The sequence below is a fragment of the Bison bison genome, unplaced genomic scaffold (genome assembly GCF_000754665.1).
Source record: "Bison bison bison isolate TAMUID 2011002044 unplaced genomic scaffold, Bison_UMD1.0 scf7180017864342, whole genome shotgun sequence".
In the NCBI taxonomy this organism is placed as follows: Eukaryota; Metazoa; Chordata; class Mammalia; order Artiodactyla; family Bovidae; genus Bison; species Bison bison.
Genome location: NW_011494914.1, coordinates 1,237,082 through 1,244,971, shown reverse-complemented (window position 1 = coordinate 1,244,971; position 7,890 = coordinate 1,237,082). Strand labels below are relative to the sequence as shown.

The 7,890-nt window shown below is 47.5% G+C and overlaps 1 protein-coding gene across 1 annotated transcript in view; it reads left to right on the top strand.

Moving 5' to 3' along the window:
- Nucleotides 1-3,176: 3,176 nt before the first annotated feature.
- KIAA0232 (KIAA0232 ortholog) overlaps nucleotides 3,177-7,890 on the top strand; it is a 71,646-nt gene continuing 66,932 nt past the window's right edge. Inside the window, exon 1 of the mRNA XM_010854545.1 lies at nucleotides 3,177-5,272. The gene's annotated coding sequence lies outside the window, so the exon portion shown is untranslated. The remainder of the gene's footprint in view (nucleotides 5,273-7,890) is intronic.

The following is a 7,890-nucleotide window of genomic DNA, read 5'->3' as shown; positions in this document are numbered from 1 at the left end:
GGTGTTGCTGCCATCACCTCCGAAGCGCCTTCCTGTCCCTGGGGCTTCTCCGTAGCTCTCTGTCGCTTCCTGTGTCTGCTCAGCAGTCTTGCTCCCGGGCTGGAGAGGGAGAAGCTTGCTGCTGAAAGCCAGCTGTAATTCTGAAACTTTTAATTAAACATTTAGTTACTGTTTTTAAGATTATACGCATTACTGCTTGACAGGTTGTATCCAGCGTGGTGTCTTTGATTCTAACGTAATATGAAATTCCCTAAACTTGCAGCAGCATAAGAGTGTGTGTCGATTGCTACTTTACTTAACGTTGACCTTACTTATGATTATGAACTTAAAAAAAAAGAATCATTGGAAATCTATATATTCCTAATCAGTCTCTCTTAAAACCCGCCCCAGAGAGTTGAGGGCGACAGGCCTATCCCAGGGAGGAGCCTAGCGTGAGTTAGAACTAAAAGCAGTGGGACAGTTTAGAAGGTGAATGATCGCAAAACCGTCTGCAGGCGTGTGGCTTTGTGTCCGTGCTCTTCGTTAAGGGAGTGGTGGGAGAATGTGCGTTCTGTGAGCACGGGCTGTGTGTGTGTGCGTGTGTATCTGCACGTGGTTATGTGACAGGAAGCAAGGCGGGGCGCCGTGTGTGTGTGTGTGTGTGTGTGTGGTCTCTAGTACCGGCACAGGCAGTGGTCACTCCGCCCAGTGCACCCCCTGAGCCAGTCACGTGTGGAGGCGGCGGCGGGCCTCGGCACGTCTTCAGATTTCTTTTTCGGTGATAAGCGTTGCTAACCTCAGTAACGGGGTGAGGTAGAGAGCAGACGGGGATTTGTTTTCCCTTCCAGCCAGGGGTCTGTTTCTAGCCCAGTTACATTTCCCAAAGTACCTGTGGTGTCTTAATCCCAGGACGCAGGACTGTTTCACAACTGTTTGCCCAAGTTTGGGCATCTAGTCAGACTTTTATTTATCTATTTTTCCTTCGGTTACTAGCCTTTTCTTAGGTGTCTGATAACCTTTTGCTCCTCGTTAGCATCTTCCTTGAAGATTTTCACGGTGAGAAAGTTGAAAACAATACTTCATTGAAGTATAGTCTACTTACAAAACTGGATTAGGTTTGGTCTCACGACATACTGATTCAGTTATTTTTACACATCGACAGAATGTCACCAGGAGAAAGCGGAAATTGAATAGACGCGTTTGTGGCCCTTTATTTGGCGATGGTGGTGGTGGTGACTTGCCACTACTTCCTTTGATTACCACCCTAGATAATGATTACTGATCATATTGTTAATTTTTTGTTAGTATTATCAAAGCTGTTTCTTATTTTTGTAAAATATAAAACTTAATTTATTAAAACTGTATTTTGTATGGTTTACCAAAACACTGTTTTGAATACGCGTGTGTGCTCAGTCACTAAGTCGAGTCCGACTCTGCAACCCAATGGACTGTAGCCCTCCAGGCTCCCCTGTCCACGGGATTCTCCAGGCAAGAGGACTGGAATGGATTGCCATGCCCTCCTCCAGATCTTCCCGACCCAGGGATTGAACCTACAGTCTCCTGCTTATCCTGCCTTGCAGGTGGATTCTTTACTCACTGAGCCACCTGGGAAGCCCCTGTTTTGAATACAGGCAACTCTTTTAAAACCTGTTTATTTACTTATTTTTTTAAGCCAATTTTTTTTTTTTTTTAAAGTACATGTTGCAAGGCGATCCAACCAGTCCATTCTAAAGGAGATCAGCCCTGGGTGTTCTTTGGAAGGAATGATGCTAAAGCTGAAACTCTAGTACTTTGGCCACTTCATGGGAAGAGTTGACTCATTGGAAAAGACTCTGATGCTGGGGGGGATTGGTGGCAGGAGGAAAAGGGGACGATGGAGGATGAGATGGCTGGATGGCATCACCAACTCGATGAACATGAGTTTGGGTGAACTCTGGGAGTTGGTGATGAACAGGGAGGCCTGGCGTGCTGCTATTCACGGGGTCGCAAACAGTCAGACACGACTGAGCAACTGAACTGAACTGAAATCTAAAAAAGCAGTAAGTTTCAGTTGATTAGACAAGCCTCCTCTTTCACTCCCCGCCCATCCTGTACTCATCTTAAAGAATGACTGATCAACTTCTTGGATGTCATAGAAGAAAAATTATGTCTGTACTTGTAACTTGTGGAGTCATAGTGGAGAGTGTGATGTGCACACACTTTGTATCTGGAGTGCTTTCCGTGTCAGCATCTGTATCTTTACTGCTTGTGTAGATCCACTTCACTGTTTTCTTTGATGTGCCTGGTTTTCTGTGGTATGGATGTGCCAGAATTTAGTTGATGGAGCAGACTTCCAAGTTGTTATTGTAACACAATAACAACATTTTTGTACATAATGTTTTGGTGAACTTTCATGAGAAACCCCCTTACTCTAGGCAGCCTAAAAAAAGAAAAATGAACCAGCAAGTTTCTAATTTCTTTAAATTATCATTGGTAATGATTATGATCATATTAATAATTGTCATAATCATAGTATTAATGATTGCAATCATTAATTGATCAATTAATGTGCTCGATTAAATGATGATATTAAACATTTTCTTGGTGGCTTTATTAGTTTTAATAATTTTAGGACATCAACCTGGGCATTTTCTTCTTTAAAGTAGTTGTGAGGATTCAGTTCAGTTCATTCGCTCAGTTGTGTCTGACTCTTTGCAATCCCAGGGACTGCAGCACGCCAGGCTTCCCTGTCCATCACCAACTCCTGGAACTTGCTCACACTCATGTCCATTGAGTCGGTGATGCCATCCAACCATCTCATCCTCTGTCATCCCCTTCTCCTCCCACCTTCGATCCTTCCCAGCATCAGGGTCTTTTCCAAGAGTCAGCTCTTCACATCAGGTGGCCAAGTATTGGACCTTCAGCTTCAGCATCAGTCCATCCAATGAATATTCAGGACTGATCTCCTTTAGGATGGACTGGTTGGATCTCCTTGCAGTCCTAGGGACTCTTAAGAGTCTTTTCCAAAACCACAGTTCAGAAGCATCAATTCTTTGGTGCTCAGCTTTCTTTATAGTCCAGCTCTCACATCCATGCATGACTACTGGAAAAACCATAGTTTCAAGTAGATGGACTTTTGTCGGCAAAGTAATGTCTCTGCTTTTTAATATGCTGTCTAGGTTGGTCATAGCTTTTCTTCCAAGCAGCAAGCATCTTTTTATTTCATGGCTGTAGTCACCATCTGCAGTGATTTTGGAGCCCAAGAAAATAAAGTCTGTCACTGAGGATGACAGTCCTTAGGGTACTTACGGTCATTTGGGGCTTTATTTAATTTACAAGTGGTCAGAGTTGGTGGTGAAGGAGGAAGGCGAGGGATTCTTAGAAGCAGCTACAGAGGAGAGTGAGCTCACGCTTGTTAAAGCACTTCCTCCACATGAGGCCTCTTGTTGGGGACCTTAGGTGAACTGTCTGTTGTACTCCTCCTGACAGCTCTTGAGAGAGGTGGTGGCGTCTTCATTTTACAGATGAGGAAGCTGGAGCCCAGAGGTCTCAGGACACTTCCCTAAAGTTAACACACGACACATGGCAGAGGAGGAGCCCCAGCGACTGTCTCTGTAACTTAAAAATGGATGTCCTGTCCACGGCCTGGCTCTTCTGGAGATTCATTCATTTCCACAGTACTTGGCTGTGCTCACAGTGTCCCAGGCGTAGATGCCGAGATGGTTAGACGTGTGGGAGACTTCCACGAGGGGCTGAGGGAGGGAGTGGGGTGCTGGGAGGAGCCCTCGGCTTCCCCCTGACGCCATCCTGCTCATGCAGGAAGGAGCAGTGGCAGAGGGCTGGGCAGTCTGGAGACAGCCTCGGCCAGGCTTTGGGCTCTGTTGGAAGACGAGGGCTGGCACCCCCTCTTGGTCAGCACTGCTGGGAGCAAGCAGCCCGAGGGACACGTGGCCTGATGTCTTGGCCCTGGAGACGCTGCATGTGCAGCGGCCGGAGGCTCTGGTCAGCTGGGCTGCCCATGGCAGGCGGTCTCAGGGGGCTGTTTGACCACCCGTGGCCCCCCACACCATCCTGTGCCAGTGGGTGGGGGTGGGGGAGAGTCAGCAGATGGACACACGAGCCATGTGAAGACGTAAGGCCAGAGGGCTGCTGTGTGTTTAGGGTGGACAGGGAACGGCTTCCTGGTGAGAAGACCCTCGAGCGGAAACCTGGGGGAAACGAGACAGATGGAGAGCCATCTGAGAGGCAGAGCAGCGCTCGGGAGGGCAGAGCAAGTAGAAGACCCCCATCCTGGGTCATCATGAAGGCAGGACCAGGAGGACTTGCTGATGGGTTGGATGATGTGCAATGTGAGAGGGACCGGAGGAGTCCAGGCTGATTCCAGAGCCTTTGGCTTGAGTAGCAGGAGCATGGACTTGCCCTTGATTGATGTTGGGAAGGTCATGGCAAGGATGCTGGTGGTGGTGGTGAGAATGTGTGGGTTTTTATTTTTTTTATTTTTAAGAGACGTGAGTTGAGATACTGATTAGACACCTGTCTGGTAGCTTGATGGCTCTATAATTTTGGGATTCAAGAGAGAGGAGGAGGTGAGAGGAAGTGCGGAGTGATCTCTTTGTAGACATATTTACAGTCATGGGAGTGGAGGTCAGCTAGGCCTAGCTGTTTAGTAAGGTAGCCGCCTGAGCCACATGCAGCTTCAGAGTGCATGAAATGGGGCTAGATTGACTTGAGATGTTCTGTGTCAAATATGCACCAGATTTCAAAGACTTAGTATGGGGGGAAGAACGTAAAATAAGTCACTAATGACTTGTACCTTGGTTATATTTGGAGTGATATTTGGGGTCTCTCAAGTTATAAATATATTATCAAAATGAATTTCATCTGTTTTTCTTCTTTAATATGGCTGCTAGGAACTTTTAAATTACATTGGTGTGACTTGGGTTTTGCTGCTGGATCGTGCCAAAGGAGGAAGTGAGTGTAAATAGAGAAGTGCCAGTGAGGCCAGGGCAGAGGAGGGGTGGGGTGGGGGTGGGCATGGTTGTAGTCTCTGCAGCTTGAGGGAAAGAAAAGTGCCAGGGAGCAGGGCACCCCGAGCCCCTCTCCCAGACGGGCGTGATTCCAGGAGGGAGCAAGGCTTGGAGCTGGGCTGTCGAGTGGGCTCTCCCACTACCTTGTTTTGTTTTTGTGTTTTAAGTGCGTCTCATCAGAACAAGAAGGCACCTTTCCCACAAGAGCTATAACATAGCCTCTGCGGACGCAGCCCTCGGCAGCAGGGAGGAGCCCACATTCAGAGGACTGGACGCAGTTCACACAGGCAAGTGACTGTAATCCTCAAAGCCTTGCTCCCGAGGCTTCCCCTCATCTTGCAACCTTCCCCTGATGAAACGACCGTGAGAATTCGTTGCCTTCCTTTTCCCGTTCTCAGCCCCGGAGTGAACCTCGCTACCGTGTTACCGTCCGCTGCCTAAACCTCTGTTTGGTTTTCTGGTTTACAGGTAGCTCAGGTGGTTGGTACCTGCTCGGCGTGATTTCCACCCAGCCCCATTCCCCACCCCCAAGCCCACTTGTGGCCTGCCCAGGGCTCTGGGGCTGCAGGCGTGCCTGGGCCTTGGCTGGCAGCATGTGGCCCGGGGGTGCCTGGTGCCGCTCGGGACTGCTGTTTAGTGTGTCAGGAAGTGGACCAGGCGTCCCTGGTGGCTCGGGGTCAGCATCTGCCTGCAAGTGCAGGGGACCTGGGGTCAGTCCTTGCGTCAGGAAGATCCCCTGGAGAAGGGAGTGGCAACCCTCTCTAGTGTTCTTGCCTGGAGAATTCCATGGACAGAGGAGCCTGGCTTGTAGCATTGTACAGGAGGCAGTGACCAAAACCATCCGAAAGGAAAAAAAATGCAAGAAGGTAAAGTGGTGTTCTGAGGAGGAGTCAGACACGACTGAGCAACTGAACTGAAGTGAGGAGGCTTTACAAATAATTGAGAAAAGAGAAGCAAAAAGCAAGGGAGAAGGGGAAAGATATAGCCAACTGAATGCAGAGTTCTAGAGAATAGCAAGGAGAGATAAGAAAGCCTTCTTAAGTGAACAGTGCAAAGAAATAGAGGAAAACAAGAGAATGGGAAAGAGTGCAGATCCCTTCAAGAAAATTGGAGGTATCAAGGAAACTTAATGCAAAGACGGGTATAATAAAGGACAGAAACAGTAAGGACCCAACAGAAACAGAGGTTACGAAGAGGCGGCAAGAATACATGAAGAGTTATGCAGAAAAGGTCTTAGTGACCCGGGTAGCACGACGGTGTGGACACGCAGCTAGAGCGGACATCCTGGACGGTGAAGTCAGTGGGCCTTAGGAGCATCGCGGCAAACACAGCTAGTGCAGGTGATGGAATTCCAGCTGAGCGATTTCAAGTCCTAAAAGATGATGCTGTGAAAGTGCTGCACTCAATATGCCAGCAAATTTGGAAAACTCAGCAGTGGCCACAGGACTGGAAAAGGTCAGTTTTCATCCCAGTCCCAAAGAAGGAAGGTGCCAAAGGATGTTCAAACTACCGCACAATTGCACTCATTTCACGTGTTAGTAAGGTTATGTTCAAAATCCTTCAAGCTAGGTTTCAACAGTTTGTGGACCAAGAGCTTCCATATGAACAGGCTGGGTTTAGAAAAGGCAGAAGAATCAGAGACCAAATTGCCAATATCCACTGGTTCATTGAGAAAGCAAGGGAATTCCAGGAAAACATCTGCTTCACTGACTGCGCTAAAGCCTTTGACTGTAGATCACGACAAACTGTGGAAAATTCTTAAAGATGGGAATACTAGACCACCTTACCTGTCTACTGAGAAACCTGTATGCAGGATAAGAAGCAACAGTTAGAACCGGACATGGAAGAACGGACTGGTTCAAAATTGGGAGAGGAGTACGTCAAAGCTGCGTACTGGCACCCTGTTTATTTAACTTCTATGCAGAGGACATCATGCAGAATGCCAGGCTGGATGACTCACAAGCGGGAATCAAGATTGCTAGGAGAAAGGGCAACAACCTCAGATATGCAGATGACACCACTCTAATGGCAGCAAGTGAAGAGGAACCGAAGAGCCTGTTGATGCGGATGAAGGAAGAGAGTGAAAAAGCTGGCTTAAAACTCAGCGTTCAAAAGACGAAGATGATGGCATCTGGTCCTAAATTCATGGCAAATAGATGGGGAAAAAGGAGAAGCAGTGACAGATTTTATTTTCTTGAGCTCCAAAATCACTGTGCACGGTGACTTCAGCCATGAAATTAAAAGACACTTGCTCCTTGGAAGGAAAGTTATTGACAAACCGAGACAGCCGTATAGTCAAAGCTATGGTTTTACCAGTAGTCATGTGTGGATGTGAGAGTTGGACCGTAAAGAAGGCTGAGAGCCGAAAAATTGATGCTTTCAAACTGTGGTGCTAGAGAAGACTCTTGAAAGCCCCTTGGACTGCAAGGAGATCAAACCAATCAATCCAGAAGAAATCAACTCTGAATATTAATTAGAAGGACTGAGGTTTCAGCTTCAGTATTTTCGCCACCTGGTGCAAGGAGCCAGTTCATTGGAAAAGATCCTGATTTGGGGAAAGCTTGAGGGCAGGAGGAGAAGGGGGCAACAGAGGATGAGATGGTTGGGTGCCATCACTAACTCAGTTAACATGAGTTTGAGCAAGCTCCGGGAGATTGGTAAAAGACAGGGAGGCCCGGTGTGCTGCAGTCCATGGGGTCGCCAAGAGTCGGACACGACTTAGCAACTAAACAACAACCTATATCAGGTGAATGTTTGTGCTCCTAGATGTTATACGTTTTTTTCCCCTTCATTTCATTCTCTTGTTTCCAGAAAAACACACTTGCAAATCGAAGAACAGTGTTTCTAAGCTTTTTCACTGACCATGCGATAGACACACTGTTCTTCCCTGGTGTATCAGGTACAA